An 18,602-nucleotide genomic window follows, 5' to 3' on the forward strand; every position below is an offset into this window, starting at 1 on the left:
TTGTTCCTTTGAGTTAATGTTAAATACAATCAAAAATTTGTTGAAATACTCCATGCTAAATATTGAGAAAATGGTGGAAAGGGGAGTTAGAGAGAGAGGAGGTGAGAGATATATTAAATAATCAAACTAAAATTCAGAATATAAAATCAGAATATATCATTTTACAAAATGGTTAAAAAATGACGTCAAGTATATGCGTTTGTGGCGACAAATAACTGATTGAAAGAGTATTAAAAAATATGATTAACATTAACATTGTTTAAATTTAGATGTTAAAAGAACTTATGTAATGTATAAGTTATAAATGTTTATATAAATATTTATGTTTATTTAAATATTTAATGTAATAGTTTAATGTAAATAGTTTAATTTTTTACAAAAAATATTGAAATAAGAATATGTCAAAGAATTACGCCATTATATATATAATTGCAATATTATCAATAATATTAAAGCAGATTTATTATACGAATATTTAATATTTTAATAAATTTAATTATCTTCTCAATTCTATTGCCCGTGTTCGAGCGTGGTGATCTCTTTTTTATATACTTGTGGCGTGCACAGGTATATGGGACCTATAATTTAATGTCGATTCCGAACAGCAATATACAGAGACGTTCATGGCAAAGTTATATTTTCGGTGGATTGCCCCTGTCTTTCGAGAAGAAACGAGCGTAAATATTTTGACTCTGCCGGAAATCAAACCCAGGACCTCTAACATAGTAGACCAGTGCACTGTATACTATATCACGCTTATCTCACATAACACATGATAGACATAGACGTTTACAATTGATCATTGACTAATCATTTGACCGGATGTTTTATATCAAACTTTTAGCTCCGATAGAAATTACCTAATTTCTTTATTCCCTCATACATATGTGAAAATTATATAGATTATTATTCCACTTAAAATATCATTACTATATCTTATTATCAGGAGACACGATAGTGTCTCGGGTGTCAAATCATACAGACAACCGAAACATTACCGTGTGACTTTACGAGCCGGCGATTTGTGAATATCCGAAATTATCGGATCTCATTAACGGCTGAACCGATTAAGTTCTGGATAGGCACAATCGATTGCTTGGATTATATAATATATAAATTATATAATAAAATAATCTTATTTTTCGTCTATGTGCCCTATAAGTAGAGATATTGCAATCGAAAATTCAAATCTGGAAATTTACATTTAAGAAACGTCATTATCGTCGTCGCCTTTGTATGGTTATTTTTGCCATGAGAGCACTGGTTTAGCCAGCTTAGCTCGGCTGTGTTCCAAAATTGATTGACAACGCTGGCAGCACTATGAACACTGTCCCGAAATTGACATTCTATGATAGAGAAATAAGACACATAATGTTTAATATCGACACATAATGTTTAATGTTCATTTCTATTCATCAAGAGATATGAATCTTGATTAATTTATGATCAAGATGAAGATCAATTAATCTATTTGTAATTGTCATAAAATATCTGTATAAAAAACTGATCTGTAAAATAATTGTTATGCAACTCCGCAACGAGGATAAATGATGGAAGAGGGGGAAGGGGGGCTAATTTCACACTTGTTTCACGAAAATAAAGAGTTTTGATTAATTCTGCATTGGTTATTTCGGCTCGATTACAACTTCACCGTCGCACACTTCAGTTACACTCCCGTTACATCTGTACTTCTTGGGCATCTGAGCGCTTCTTGATTATTTTCGCCGCTTTTTATCAGCGACCTCGATGCATCCTCGTATCAAAACATTATTTGGATCGTCAGCGTTTCGGCATGATGTTATCGGTGTCAGCGTCCTTGTCGAATTACATACGGATTCATTGCAATCAGCAAGGGCGCGCATTGTTGTTTTAGTTAAATTTATTTTAATATTGCATTTTACAAATATCGAGTTAGTCAGAATCCTTGAGATTTGGCTGATCAGCGGTATGACGGTAATATGACGGTTTTACGTAACTTTGGTTGCGATACTCGCAACATAATGTTATATATTACTTAGTAAAATTATGTATTTCAATTGTATAAAAGATTTGATATACCATTATTTTAAAAAAATAAAATCCAAGTAGTAGTATCTTTAATTTAAAAATAATAAAAATTAAATTATATGTATATCTTTCTATCTTTCTATCAAGATTTCCTTTTTTAACACCTCAAGGAGTAGTAATTATTTAGCTTTAAAATATTATTATATCACAAAATTGTTTTACTCAACCTATGTTTTTATCACAAAGAATTAAAGAATAACAGTACAAAATAAATGATAAAATTTTATTTAAATAAAAAAAATTTTATGTAAAAACATTTGGCACTGCTAAGACCTCTAAAAAAAAACACGAATAAGTGAATATAGATTTTATACACACACACACACACACACACACACACACACACACACACACACACACACACACACACACACACACACACACACACACACACGAGGGTGGTTTGAAAAGTCCGTGCAAAAATGAAAATTACTTAATTTTTCGGAATAAACGGAATTTTTTATTTTTTAATGTAATCTCCTTTAAGTTATACACTTCGTCCAACGCTGCTCCAGTTTGTTAATCCCTTCCGAATAATATGATTGGTCTAACTGTGCAAAATAAGCATTCGTTTCCGCAATCACCTCCTCGTTTATATTTATATTTATATATATTATATATATATATATATATATATATATATATATATATATATATACAGTTTTAAAAATGATAAAAATATAAAGTGATACTTTGTATATATCATTAAGATTTGCGACATAAGATAGTATTGTGTGTTACCAAAGACAAAGAGATCATCAAACAGTGTCTTAATTATAAGTTATCCATTCTGCTAAAATAAAAATAAAATCTGAATATAATATTCTATTGTTGTCGATATGCTTACAATCGATAAATATATTAAAGCTGAAAGTCTATTCAATAAGTCTATTCAATAAGTCTATTCAAATAAATTTGTATAGATGCTATACACATACGAAAAGTTAATCAATGCGTAGAATCTTACATTTTTATAGGATCGATTTTTGATTTCAAGAATTGATTCATTGAATTAATCGAAGCTGTAAGAACGATCTAAAAAATCGAGAATCGAATATAAAAGAATCGATTCTTCGAAAGATCAATTCAAGATCCCTAATATTGGCTATAGCTATTGCCGCTTGAAGAAAACAATTCTACGCGCGTCTAATAATGGTGATCTCTGGGAGTATCTTAATGGTAGAGTTATTATGTCGTGTCGATTACACGATTCTTCTCTTTCGAGAATCGGTTATTAAAATTTAATTAAATAAATAAATAGTTGCCAAATCTCTATTCATTGAGGAAAACAAGATGCAGGAAATAGAAAATGATAAGCACGTACGCGGCGGATAACGCGGATAATTTATAATTTCGGGAAACGCGCGGGCTGCCAGTCGCGCGGCTGGAATTAATAGAATAATTTATTTATTTTTATTACATTATTTGTTTTCCTTCATTCATTACATTATTTGTTTTCCTGGAAAACATGTGCAGTTGGTCATGTAGGCACCAATAACATAAAGAATTTCCTCAACATGTGTGTGTGTGTGTGTGGGGGGGGGGGAGGCTCTTAAGGATGCAGCGTTCAGTGCAGTCCAGATTCTTTATTCAAGACAGTCGGTCACTCCGTCATTTTACCAGTGCGCGATTTTTTATGTGAAATTGCAAGCTGGAACCGGCCTGATTACCACGCCAATATTCTTGATCCTCAAATTCATCCTTACGACAATTTCTACGTCTACGCCTACAAAAGTAAGTCGAAATTTTTTTTTTATTTATTTATTATTTTTCCCTCATACGGTTACGATGCGGTACGGGCTCAATCTCTCAACTCCTTTCTACATTTTATCCCATTCTCTCTCTTTTTCCTGCCGCCTGTCCAAGAGTTCGCTCTGGGATACGCAGTCGCCGAAAACTTCAATGAATACTCTCTTTCTCTCTCTTTTTCCTGCCGCCTGTCCAAGAGTCTGGAATACGCGGTCATCGAAAAACCGATGTATTACATCCCTTCTCTCCTTATAGTTCCGATTCAGATTACTGACTTTCCCCGATCAGAAGCGGACGAAGAGAGCCTTAAAACATCTAAAGTGTAAATCGAACAAAAGGCTTCATCGTGCATCCGCTTTTGCCTCGGAGGAAGTTATCGGGACGGACATCGCCATTCCCCAGATCAAATCGCACTCGCAGGAAATCCGATCGATCTCCTTTCATGAACAAAAATCTTCCCTATCAGGGCACGAGATCGAATTCAAAATTAATTAACGAATTAGCAGAATTAGAGTATACAGTTCCAGCTCCAAAGCCTCTCTTCGAATCTTTTTCCCGCCTTTTCTTCGACGTCCCCTGCAAACTGAGTCGCCCGATTTATCTTATAGAGCCCAGTTATTCATTTGAACCACAATCCCCCACACAATCTCTCATTGACTTTAGTGATCTATCCCCAAGTCCCTGAGATTGTGAAGAATATCCTTTCCTCCCAAACTTACTAGAAGGACCTTGCTTATCATGCGATCTGAAAACTCCTTCCCCGGAAGAGAATCAGGATTACTCTCCTGCCTAATAATAACCTACATCATTTATCCGAGATTTTCACTCAACTTTTAAACATAAAACACATGTATACTACCAAGAATCTATACTACACTTATAACTCAATATTAATAATGTAATAAATATCCATAACATATCGAAATCAATCTTTCATATAAATTCTTGCTCGATGACCTTCGAATCAATGTAAATCACGATATGCGCACACACACACACACACACACACACACACACACACACACACACACACACACACACACAACTATACATAAATCCCAATTTGAAACTTTAAACTTTAAATTTAGTTTTAAACTAAATTTTCTTTCACACATTAATCAAAATTGTAATCGATAGTTCATTTACTTGCATATTAATTAAACAATAATCCGTAATTTATACGATACCATCGGTAATAACGAAAATGCTGTCTACAACATTGTAATTCACTAAGTCTTGATTAAATTAAATGTATATTTTTAAATTGATTTAATCATTTATCAACACTTTTTGTTTCTCACTATCCCAAAAATCGTACGAGGTCCTATCCCTGGTAAAAGGGATTAAATTCCCTGACTTAAAAACGGACCAACTATCGCACGTCTGGGTCACGGTGTCACAGTGAGTTCTTATCGTTGACCTGGTGCCAAGCCGTAGATAATGCGTTCGACTCGAGGATTCACGTTTATCGGTTGACCCTCGAAGGAGCAGCTGTTTCGTTCTTCCGAACCTATTTGCGTCTCGTTATTTTCCTAACTTTCTAATCCTTTTTGGGCTAGACGTAACAATATTAAACAATAAATCTTGCCTTTATTTATTCAAATAATTTCATCATTAGTTTTACATTTTTATTATTTTCCTTATTTGGTCTGAGCAGCGCCAAGTGTTTGCATAAAACTTTTTTTTATTTAAATAAAATTTTATCATTTATTTTGTACTGTTACTCTTTAATTCCTTGTGATAAAAACATAGGTTGTGTAAACCAATTCCATATATAATAATATTTTAAAGCTAAATAATTACTATTTAGGTTAAAAAAGGAAGTCTTGATGGATAGAGAAAAATGGATAGAGAAGGCATATAGTTTAGTTTTTATTATTTTTAAATTAAAGATACTACTACTTGGGTTTTATTTTTTTAAATAGTAATATATCAAATCTTTTATACAATTGAAATATATAATTTGCCTAAGATGGACTGGTAGCTCAATGTTTATAGGACTGTAACTTGCCGCCAATTATTGATATCAAATCTTTTATACAAATTTTATATGTTATTATAATCATTTGAGTTGGCAATATGGAAACAAAATTTTCTTTTTTAGAGAATTAAGGCTAATATCATTTAGGTCAGAATAGGAAAATTCTTCATTGAAAATTAAAATTTTTTTTTTAAGAATTAAGACTACTATCACGTGGATTAGAGTAAAAAGATTCTTTAATGAAGATACAAAGATACGTATCATTTAGATTCTATTTTCTTAAAATAAAAGATATTGCCAGTAGATTTTATTTTTTAATACAGATCACTTGAGTTTAGAAATAATGTAATTTTAATAGTAGGATTATAACTTGGCGCCAGTTATTGATATCAAATCTTTCATACAAATATCATTGATATCATTTGAATCGAGGCATGTGGAAACAAATTTTTTTGTTCTTTAATTAAAGCTAGTACCATTTGGGTTAGAATAGGAAAACTCTTCAATGAATATAAAGATCACAAAGATACTAGCATTTAGATTTTATTTTTTAGTTTAATCACAATTAGAATTGAGTTAGATATGACAATTTCGTAACATAATTTTTTTTTAAAGAATTAAAACTACCACATGGATTAGAGTAAAAAGATTCTTCAAGATTCTTGAAGATACAGAGATACGTACCACTTAGATTTTATTTCTTTAAAATAAAAAAATATTATCAATTAAATTTTATTTTTTAAATTGGTACAACAGTTTCTTTTTTTTTTTTTCAAGCTTTCACTATACTTGACACTTTTTTTAAAAAGGTAATTTTATAGTGATATCAGATATTTTGTAGTATTAACCATCTTTCTGTGTTCGAAAAGCGCGTCTTGACACTTTTATACTTGATATTTTTTTTCTATAATACGCACAACGAGAGTAAATAGGATAGAGAACGGAAGAATGAGCAAGATAGCATACTTGTCCTTTTTTACGCGTCCGATTGGCAGTCGACGATGTCATTGTGTTTCATGGCGAATTTGACAATTGCTGATAGTTCATTTCGGAATGTAAGTGATGTTTATGCGCCATAATCTATTATCCACAGTATACCTAGACCGAGCGTTTGCTTTTATTCGAGGAGTGGAGGTAGATGTGTACGTAGAAAAGGATATACTCTATTTTGTACCTTCGCGTTCTCTCTCTCTCTCTCTCTCTCTCTCTCTCTCTCTCGTTCACGTATGCGTACAAAACATACGCCTCTACTTACGATCTCTACTTACAGATGTACGATTTACCATATACGCATGTGCAAACGAGAGAGAACGCGAAGGTACAAAACAGAGTATATCCTTTTCTACATAGACATCAACTCCCCCCACTCCTTGATCTAGGTATACTATGTCTATAGATCCTACAGTGACCCTGATTTATCAGTCTGATGATCCGCTGAGTCGATAAGACTAATAATAACATCTCGCGACAGACATTGCAGCCATACAAAGGCGACGACAATAACATTTCTTAAAGTAAAAATTTCCAAAACGGATTTTGCGTAGCAATATCTCCGCTCGTAGGGCATGTAGCAAAAAAATAAAAATATTTTTATTATGCAAGTTGAACTCAAGCTATCGATCAAGCCTACTTAAAATTTGATCGGTTTATCCGTTATGGAGATCCGGTAATTTCGGATACTCGCATCTCACCGACTTGCGTAAAGTCACACAGTAATGTTCTCGGTTGACTTGACACCCGAGACATTACCGTGTCTCCTGACTTTCTTTATAATAATGCTATATTATTGTTATGATTGTTTGTATATTTATTATTAGTATTGATTATAAATATTAGATTATAATATTATAAATATTAGTTAGTATAAAGATGTTTTATAATTTAAAATCCGAAATATTACTTATTATAATAGTAATCCTATAAACTTATGCTTTTATCAATTAAATTATTATTAATAATGTTTTACACAATTCCTATTATTTCGCATTTCTATATCAAAAATAGATTTTATAAAAAAAATTTTTGTATTTAGAAGAAAAGCTATCTTATTCGTGCAAAAATTTGATTATCGAGAGACACGGTCGTGGCTCGCTGCCAAGTGTGAGCTAGTGCTTCTCGAACACGAGACCGGCCGTGTCTCTTTATGTGAGCCGACGAATTGCTAACCATTAGCATTATCGGATCTCAGTAACGACTGAATCGATCGATTTCTGAAATCGACAACTTAAGCGCAATCGATAACTTAAGTTTGAATTATATAATAAAATTTTTAGTTTTCCGCTCCGTGTCGTATGAGCGGAGATATTACGATCCAAAGTCCGATACCTAGAAATTTACTTTTAAGAAATGTCATTATTATCATTATTATTGTCGTCGCCCTCCATATAGGCTACGGTTGCAATTTTCGCTACGTGGCAGCGGCGATGAGGTTCTCGGCGCGATATATGAATATTATATAATTTTACAGTCATTCCGCAGTCTCTCTGCATATTTTCTCTCTTTCCGCAACCTCTCCAGATATCTCTGCATCCGTTCCGCAACTTTTCCGCATATTTCCGCGACCACTCCATAATCCGTAACTCTTTCGCAATTTTTCCGCACATCTGCATAACCATTTCACAACTTTCTCATAATCTTTCCGCAACTCTTTCACAACTTTTCCGCATATTTCTGCAACCATTCCAATTCTTTCACAATCTTTCCGCATTTGTTTGCATCCGTTTCGCAACATTTCCGAATATCTCTGCAATTATTCCGTAATCATTCCGCAATTCTTCCACAATCTTTCCGCATATTTTTGCATTTCTTCCGTAACACTTCCACAACTTTTCCGTAATCATTCCGCAATTATTCCGCAACTTTTCCGCACATCTCCGCAACCATTCCGCAACTTTTCCGCATATCTCCACAACTATGCCGCAACTTTCTCACAACCTCCGCATATCTTCGCAACCATTCCGTAACTCTTTCACAATCTTTTCGTATATCTTTGCACTTTTTTTGCAACTATTCCGCAACACATATTTTCCACATATTTCTGCAATTATTTCGAAGTTTCTTAGTAACCCTTCCACAATCTTTCTGCAATCTCATATCTCTGCAATCATTCTGCAAATCTCCAGTAATCTTTTTGCATATCTGCCCAACCAATCCGCAGTTTCTTATACAATTGTCACGGCTATCTAAATTTAATTTAATTTTCAATGAAAGAATGCGTACAGTATGATAAAAATATTGATTTATTGATTTATCGATTGGTACCAGGCTATGCCTGTTGACAATAGAGATGACACCTCTAGGAAAGAATCTTCCTCCTTTTAATTATGTGTTCGGAAGTAAAAAATGGTGAAAAGCTTGCGCGGGGGTTCTGATTATTTTCTAGCTATAAATAAGCTTTCGGAGAAAGTGCTGTAATTCTTAGTTTTCTTTTAGCTTTTCAGTTTGCTTTATCCTTGACCTTAGGATTGAATTCTTTAATTTGTAACAAGTTACTGTTAACAGTATTGTTAATTTTGATATTAGCTTATAATAATTCTCTTAGAAAAATTTAATTTGTCTGAGTTAAAAGTCTTTTTATCTTAATAAATTTAAAAACAGAATTGAAGAATTGAAATCTTATTCTTCTTTAAATATTTCATAAACTAAATCAAGGAAATAATTCTAAATTTAAATTTGGTAGCTGACAGAGAGCGTAGCGTACCAATTAGTCGCAGCTAATGGTGTTGCAACTAAACAATTTGGATTTAGAATTTTTAATTAATAATTAATTCCTAAAAGCATTCATGTCCAAAAGAGGAGAGCGCAGAGTTCAAATTAAAAGATTAAGATTTCAATTAAATCAGGCAATAATTTTGAATAAGAATCCCTTCCCACTATTTCAAAAAATTAGAAACTCAAAGAATTAGGAAAACGACCTAAAATTAAAATGATTAAATAAATTCATAAATATAAATTAAATAAAATTAATTTTGAAATTAACCGAATTATAACCAAATTGATAGGAAAGAGTTGTTTTTACTTCTTAAAATTTAGATTGGGCAGATAAAAAAATACATGTCTCTTAGATTTTTGTGTTTAAAACGGTCTCGCGTTCCCGCACGGATAGCGGTCAGTCGGCTGCCGGATGGGGAAGCGAGGACGTTGGAGTCAGAGAGAGAGAAGAGTTCTCGCAGTTAAGTTTAATGGATGTTTATTAATATAATTAATTATTAGATATAAATTACAATTACAAAATATAAAATATAATTATCAAATATAAGGACTGTGATTTAGTTTTTGGTATAAGCTGGCCGTGATCGGACATACAGCATTTTGCAGTGTGTTTTCGTATATATTTACAAGAATTGTCTCTCGGGCGGTTAAAACGATACTGTCTGGTCGCGCGGTACTTCGGGGACGGAGAGGCGCGGCGGTAAGCACACGTGGTCGCGTGAATTGTCAAAACATTTAGCTGTCAGCTCGAGTTTTGTCGCGAGTGTCTTAATTACGCGTATTATTGCGCCTAATTGTATTCGCGAGTGGCGGTGTACTACTGCAAGGTTGGAATGTCGGTGTTGCGACCACTCGGGTCGCGGAGAACGTGGTTCCGATCTCACGGGTAAATCTAGGATCGCCGAACGTACTAGAGGAGGTGCTCGGAGTCCGAATAGGCGGCGGGTTTTCGATGTGCTGTCGTACCGGGGAGATCCCCGATACTCAGCAGCGGAATTCGGTGGCGACGGAGCCGGACAAGCGAACTTGATGCGCCAGGGAGGCCTCCAGTAACTTTCAGCGTTCACGGATGCTTGGCAGAAGGATTCGGTGACGGCTCGACCTGGCCAAGCGAACTTGGTGCGTTAGGGAGGTCCCCAATAAAGCTCTGGCTTTTGCCGTGCGAGCATTTCGGAACTCGGATTTCTTAGTTGCGAGTCTCTTTTGAGACCTTGCTCTCGAGAGTCGAGAATGGAAAAGAATTGATTTCTGTTGTGAAGAGTAATGCCTTTTTATATCTGAAATCGACTTCGGTATTTTTTGGTCGGACTGATCGATCTCGGGGAAGGTATCTCCCTCCATCGAATCGGAAAAAAGAAAAATGAGTAATTGGATTTTTAACTGATAACTAGGAGCCGAAATAAGATTGGAGTAGGAGCGGAACTCGGTAGTGAAATGTCGATGCGGAGCGGGATAATTGTTGCCGTTGGTTGACGTGATATAGACGCGGTGTGGGGCGCTCGCTCACTTTGTGACGCGCGTGATGCGGTGAGGAGCGCGCTAGCACTTGTAGGCGCGGAGCATGGCGCGGCGTGGGGGGAAAACATGCGTGGATTTGCGTATTCCTTCGCTTATTTTCCGAAATTTTTCGGAGTTCACAAAAGATTAAAAATTGGCATAAAACGCCATTTGTGGTCACTGCCGCACTCCGCCTGATGATCGGCGGTTTCCGACTGATGATTGGTCGGAGGAAAGTTGAATGGGAAACGGAGCAGAGGGACGTGCTTTGTTACATATTTAATAACATATTTCAAGGAGAATTAAATCGATTCCAGTTGTGACAGGTCCCTTATGAGATCAAGATTAATTAAATCAAAAGATATGTGCAGAATGATTAGATGCAAATGAATTTAAGTCAGCCACATTTGTCGAATCAATATGATTGAAAACAGTAAAAATAGGTAATGTCATAGGTAGTGAATAACAGTTTGTTTAATGAGGATTTGTATTTAATTAATAGCAAATTTTAATCATTGATCAGCTAGTGGAATGAGAACCTTCATTTTATCTATGTTTAACAATTTAAATGATTTTTGATCGACTTATTTTTTTGTTAATGAAAATTAATTTAATAAAATCATATAATTAAAAATATTTTATTTACTATAATATATGATATTGCAGTGGCATAGCTGATTTTGTCAGCTGATGTATCAATACAGTCAAACTTCGGGAATGTTTACAATACTAAAAAAATGATAGCAATATTAATTAAATTATTTATTATGCAATAGCGCACAAAATATAGCAACTAACAAAATATCGTTACGAATATCGATAAACATATTTTATGACACTTATGATGAAAATTGTTTATAAAATCTCCAAATCTCCATTTTTGGAGCCTATTAGCAACAAAATTTGTGATATTGACCTCAGCCATTATCTATGAAACAGTCTAAACGAAAAGAAATATATTAAAAGGCATACAAAACTGCGTATTCATTAAGCAAATGAATAATGAACGAATAATGAATGCTATATTATTTGCTAAAATATTTGCTATTAAGACCAACACTAAGATCTAGGCAAATACAATCATTCGATACATGAATCGATAGAGACAAACAAACAAATCACTGTTGTTAAGCCATGTGTCCACGATGCTAGACTTCGATCCGAGATTTCGGATAGAAAGAAAATTGACCAATTGTGTTTAAATAATTTGGCCAATTAACCAATGTGATTAGTCAATTCTCTTTTTTTTTCGAGATATCGAACCGATTTCTAGCATCGTCTAGCATCAATCTGTTTCTAGCACAAGGCCTTAGAAACGGATCGTTATAACATCTGCAACATATATGTGAATAGTTTTTTATGTGCATGTCTATCTATTTTTTTGATGTTGCGCTACATGACATGCTGCGAATATGAATGAATGTCTAAATATTTGCATTTGCTAGTTTTTTTACTCGATTATTCAAGAATATAATTTCACAGTACAATTTAATACAATTTTTATTGGTCGATAAAAACGACATCAATTATCGATATTGTAACGAAGCGCGTCCCTCGCTGCGTTCCCGCTTTATTTTCCCCCAACCGATCATCAGGTATCCGCAAACGGCATTTTACGCCAATTTTTAATCTACTTAACATGAACTTCAAAGAAATTCGGAAAATAAGCGAAGGAATGTCGAATCCACGCTGTTTTCGTGGTATTCTTTCCGCGCCGTACCACGTTCCGTACAAGCGCTGGCGCGCCCTTCACCGCACAACGCGCCACATCATCGAACATCGACGTTTCCCCGCGCCACATCAATACCGCATCATAAAACGAATGAACGCCCCGCACTGTAATTATGTCTACGAACGACGACGACCGCCTCGCTTCGACATCTTACCGGATTCCATTTCCTACTCCAATCCTATTCCCGCGCTTGTTCCTTTTTAATTAAAAATCCAATTGCTTTTCCTTTTTTCCGATTCTGTGGAGAGAGATATATCTCCTAAGATCAGTCCGATCGATCCGACCAAAAAATATCGAGATCGATTGGTATAAAAAGGCATCGCTCTCCACAGAAATCATCTTTTCCCATTCTCAGCTCTCGAAAGCAAGATCTTGGAAGAGACTCGCTTGAAAGAGACGCTAAAGAAAAAGCTGAGTTCCGAAACCGTACGCGGCAAAAGCCAGAGCTTTATTGGGAATTTCCCCAACGCACTAAGTTTGCTTGGTCCGGTTCCGCCGACAACGAATTTCACCGCTGAGTATTTCCGCACGTCCGAAAACCCGCCATCCATCCGAATTCCGAACATTGGCACTTTACCGAATACACTCGGCGAAATCCTCGCGACTCCACTGTCGCCGATGGAAGTTGCGAGACCGGGATGCCCGGATCTCCGCGACCAGAATGGCCACCTTCCCGACGCAATCGACCCTCGCGTTATTTCGACTATCATGGTCAACACCACCGCGAATCTAAAACACTCGCGTAATCGAGATTACTCGCCGTGACAGACAGAATTGACAGTTCACGTGATCACGTGTGGTGTACCACCGCGCGCCCCGCATCATAGAACTACCGCCTGATTCACATACGTTCCGAGCGACAACTTATTTTCTGTATATATATACATGAATATCCGCTGAATAAATGCCGTACGTCCGATCACGGCCAGATATATCAAAAACCAAACCGCAGTTCTTATTAATTGTATTTTATAATTGATAATTATGTTTTATACTTTATAATTGTAAATTATATCTAATAATTATATACAGGGTAATTCAGAACAACCCCGTATCCTTGCAAGGACGTACTCCTGAATTAATTCTGAGACGATTTTTCCTCTATGAAAATTTTGTCCGACGCTTACATTTTAAATCATAAAAGAAAAAAGTTAGCGAATAACGAGACGCGTACGGAAGATATGCAGGGACGGCACAACTCACCGTCCGACGCAGGCGATTACTGCAGGGCGTTCGCTGCGTCGACGTGTTTACCATACGCGATAGTATGCACCTATGCGATTTCTCACTTACTTTCTTTCTCTCTCTCTCTTTCTCTCTCTCTCTCTCTCTCTCTCTCTCTCTCTCTCTCTCTCTTTCTCTCTTTCATTCACTTACCTTGCAGAGATCTCTATGATATCTTTATACCGTTGTAGCTTGATGGATGAATTTCATCGTGGATGAACGATGCCCCATGTGACAGATTTACACACACACACACACACACACACACACACACGCGCGCGCGCGCGCGCGCAGAGTAATAAGCCAGGAACTATTTTCTTTAATAAATTGTATCAACTTTCACAGTCTTTCACTGACTTGATCTCACTTGATACTTACACACTTGATCGATAGAATGACTTATTTACGAATGAATTTATTAGTTTGTTATTATCAATCACTATCGATTAATTATTCGGTGATTAAAAATGACTTGAAAGAAAGAAATACACATTACATGTAATCACAGTAATCTATCAGAAGTTCTCTTTTATAAATTGTCAACATGTTCACGGATTTACTCACGCACTTGATCGATAAAATCATTTATGAACAAATCTATCGGATCATTACTATTAAGCACCACTGGTTAATTATCTCGCCAATTGAAAATTATTACAAAAAACGCGTTACATACACAGCGCACGTAACCCGTCGCGGACTCTGCTCGATGACAACAATCAGACAGATTATGTTCTTAGTGCAGTAAAATGCATTAATTCGCCAAGTGATAATAACGATCTAACTTATCGACCTAATGTAATGTAAATCAGATCGATAAGTCAGCCTATTATCATGATGCAGCGCGTTAATGATCGATAGTGAAACGCTTCGAAGTAAGTATACTAGGCGGGTTCTAACCCTAGTCCTCCGAGGGGGGTGCGGGTGTGCGGGGGGGAACGGCGCGCAACCGAGGAGCTCCGGGGTGGGGGGGGGGGCATGTTGGACGACTCAGTGCCATTGAACGTAAACAGCGTGCGATTGAATCGACGATTGATGCCTTCAACACCGTGATAAATAATTACGAAAAGATAAATAACGAAGATGGTATAAAAAAATTGCGCGTGGACAGGGCGCGTGGACATGACGTCAGAAGGGGGGAGGGCTGCGCCCGCCACCGCTGCCGCGCCCGCCACCGCTGCCGCGCCCGCCACCGCTGCCGCGCCCGCCGCCACCGCTGCGACCGCCGCCACCGCCGCGCCCGAGTAAAAAATAAATATCTCTCTCTCGTATACCTATTATCTCTTCCGTTGCGGTTCTCTCTCTCTTATGGAATTATTTTTCTAATTATTTTATGGTGGGGAAGAAAGAAATGAAAGAAATACATGTTTTTTGCATATTATATATGTTTATATTTTTAAACAAATTGAATACATTTAAGTGTGAAATTTTTTTTATTCACATTTTTCTTATACACTAAAAACTAAAGCTAACAGCTCGCAATCGACGAGTTAACGTCTATCGAAGATATCGCAATCGCGTATCGCATTCGGCACTTCCTCGGGATGTTACAACAGACGCGATGTTGGAGAATTGTGTATACTTGATATCGATCATATCGACGAATCTGACGAGTCGATCGAACGTCACATCACACATACATTTGTTCAGATCAAACATTCGACATAACATCGATTCATCGCGTACGTTCAAAGACGTACGAGTGTCGTTCATCAGACAAATACTGATGGTTAATGGTCCGACGCTTATAAAATTGTCTTTGTAATCGTTTAGCAGCAATTTATAGATATTCCATCGCTGCTCGTAGAGTCCCTTCCACGTTTCGAGAGACAGTATCAATTCCTGTCCCCGATGATCTCCCAGAGCGATCTCCACGTAGCTCGGTGGATCAACGTTGATTCCAATTTCCAAATATTTGTAACCCGTGGCCGTCAGAGTGTAATGTCTGTTCAGTAAGCGCACCGCGCGACGCTCCACCGAAATACTGTGGAAATTAAATATATAATATTGCACAATATTGGAAAAAAGAGAAAAAAATAAAAAATGCAGTTGAAACTTATGCGTTACATTCCTTCTTTTGTTTTTCGCCATTGTACGGTGCGCTGCTTCCTTTGGCGGAATACATTGCGTGTTGTTCGAATGATGGAGGAGCGGAGTACTTTTTGTCGTGCAGATCGTTCGATGGAGGACTGATCGCATAAATTTTTGACATGGCAAACCGTTAATTCCCCCTCTCTTTCCTCTCCCCCTTTTTTCTAGGAATTTCATTGTTGCAATCAAACATGTAGCGACATGTTCAAAGGAGTGCGATGACGTTCAAATTTTTTTCTAGGAAAAAAACCATGATAAGATGGCTTTTCCTAGAAATCGACGTATCGCGACGTATTAAGAGAGAGAAGCGCCGATACTCCGGCTGCTATAAACAAATTGCGAATCAGGGAGACTTATGATAGCTTTTTCGTGGAAATCGGCGTACGTGTCGCGACGTGTTAAGAGAGAAGCGCCGATACAAATTGAGAGGAGACCTATGATGATGCTCCGATTTAGACAAAGGGACAAAGAAATTGTCGATGATATATAATGGGTCATGGGATATGCAGGATCACAGTAGATGGAAGTCTAATGTGTGTGAAAAAAAGAGTTGACGATGAAAATGGATAAATATAGAAGTTAAATATAGTGTTAAATATAGAAAATGTGTTTAATATGGATGAGGAAGACTTGTGAATATAGTGGACGAAGTGTTTGGAAAGAAGAAATGGAGATTGACAATATTGACAATATTGATATTGATATTGAAGATGAAGAGCACGCATTGTCTGACGATAGCAATTACGTAAGTGATCAAAGTAATGACCTTACGGATTACGCAGAAAAAAATTGTTACCCGTTCGGAACTCCTTGCGTTGAATAATAATAAAAACGTATTGTTCAATACAATTTTATTATTCAACGGGTGGTGCACTAACTCTATGTGCCGAATGCATGATTCGTCTGGCGGACACTGACATTGGAGTATGCCGTTAGGAAGCACGAGATAGATACTCTCAATGCGCTAAACAGTCGATTTTGCTCCAATTGCCAACAGTCCGTCTGTGTGATAATGCCATGCAACATGTGCCCAATTTGTACAAATTGAAAAAAGACAACATTGTGAACGAGTCATATGCAAGTGCTCCGTGGAAGAGTGTGATGTGATATAAAAACAATATGGAAAGGTCTTTGGAAGAATTAACAAGTTCTCCGTTATGGGACTCAATCTCTCATCTACCAGTGAACGTGGTAGTGTATTTTATAAAGAGACACTATACTCCAACTCTCCATTTCCCGATTCCTCGTCCAAGAGTTAAGGGACACTACAATTCGACTCTCTGCTTCTCCGCTCTTTTTGAGAGAGCGGGAATAATTTTGGAAGCGTGTACATATTATCATTATAGAGGACATGCATACAATATATTACTACCTCTCTCGCGGCAAAAAGTAGCAGAGATAATTCCAAGAAGCGAGGATAATCATATACGGTTGTCCTATTCCCATCAATCTCCGGACATGTCGGAAATACAACATTTATATACTGGCTTCGAGTTAAAGCAACTACAGAGAAAAGAAAAAAAGAAAGTAAAAAAATGTAAAATTGTTTTGATAAGACAGTACAACAATTTAAAAAAATCAAGATTTCGCAATATGGAACACCTAGAGCGAGTGGAACGCGAGCAGTGCAGCCAAGTCGCTACCTTGTGGAGTGCTTTGCGTGATTGCAACGATGCGGGTGCATCGAACAACTCGAGGAACTTAGTCGTGTTAAACGTCCTCGACTCACCGTTGCAAATAGACAATCTGCGGTGGCGAGGATCGCACGACTCGCGGGTGCAAAAGTACAATTAGAAAGACGTTTCGTGCACGTTGGTTGAGTACACGAGTAGCAGTGATCAATGTGGACTATATCGAGCCGCGACAATTTTTAGAAGAGGCTGGTGGTGTAGTGCTCGAGCGAGTGCGAGACATTGTACAAGGACACGATAGTGTGAAAATGAACACTGCATTTAACGGCGAATTTGTGACGAACGATAAACGCGCGAACAAAAATATAAACACTAAAAATAGTACTCTTTCGAGTGTCAAATTTGAACGAGTGGTACGAGCAGTACGTTATCGAACCCACGTTGGCGTCGCTCGAAGAATTCCAAGAACGCGACGCGAACACAAGACGCGACAGTTACATCGAATTGCCGCGGGAAATTATGTTAAAGCGAGCGGTGATCAACGTACGATCCAAGGACAATGCGTGTTCGGTGGTCGCGGCTCTGCCTCCGGTCGAAAGGCATACGAATCGGGAATTGTCGTGTTATACCCGCATTATACGACAGTGTTAAATCTCCAAGACATTACCGACGTTTCCGATGACGTTAGATCAAATAAAGAAATTTGAATGAATCAATGACATCTCAATCAACGTTTACGGCTTCGAGGGAGGAAAGGAGATTCTCCCGATATGATTAACAGATAAGAAGATGGAGAAGCACGCAAATCTATTGTACGTGCAGGATCCGCGGGACGACAACGCGGGGCACTTCGCGTACATCAAAGATCTGTCCCATCTTGTGAGCTCGCAAATAAACAAGAAGAAATGCAAAAAATACT

The 18,602-nt window shown here is 36.8% G+C and overlaps 1 protein-coding gene across 9 annotated transcripts in view; it reads left to right on the forward strand.

Moving 5' to 3' along the window:
- The window catches only part of spir (spire type actin nucleation factor), a 217,165-nt gene that overhangs the window by 147,839 nt on the left and 50,724 nt on the right, over positions 1–18,602 (forward strand). The window lies entirely within an intron of this gene.

This window comes from Pogonomyrmex barbatus, unplaced genomic scaffold (assembly GCF_055798465.1).
Source record: "Pogonomyrmex barbatus isolate J1 unplaced genomic scaffold, ASM5579846v1 scaffold5, whole genome shotgun sequence".
NCBI classification, from domain to species: Eukaryota; Metazoa; Arthropoda; class Insecta; order Hymenoptera; family Formicidae; genus Pogonomyrmex; species Pogonomyrmex barbatus.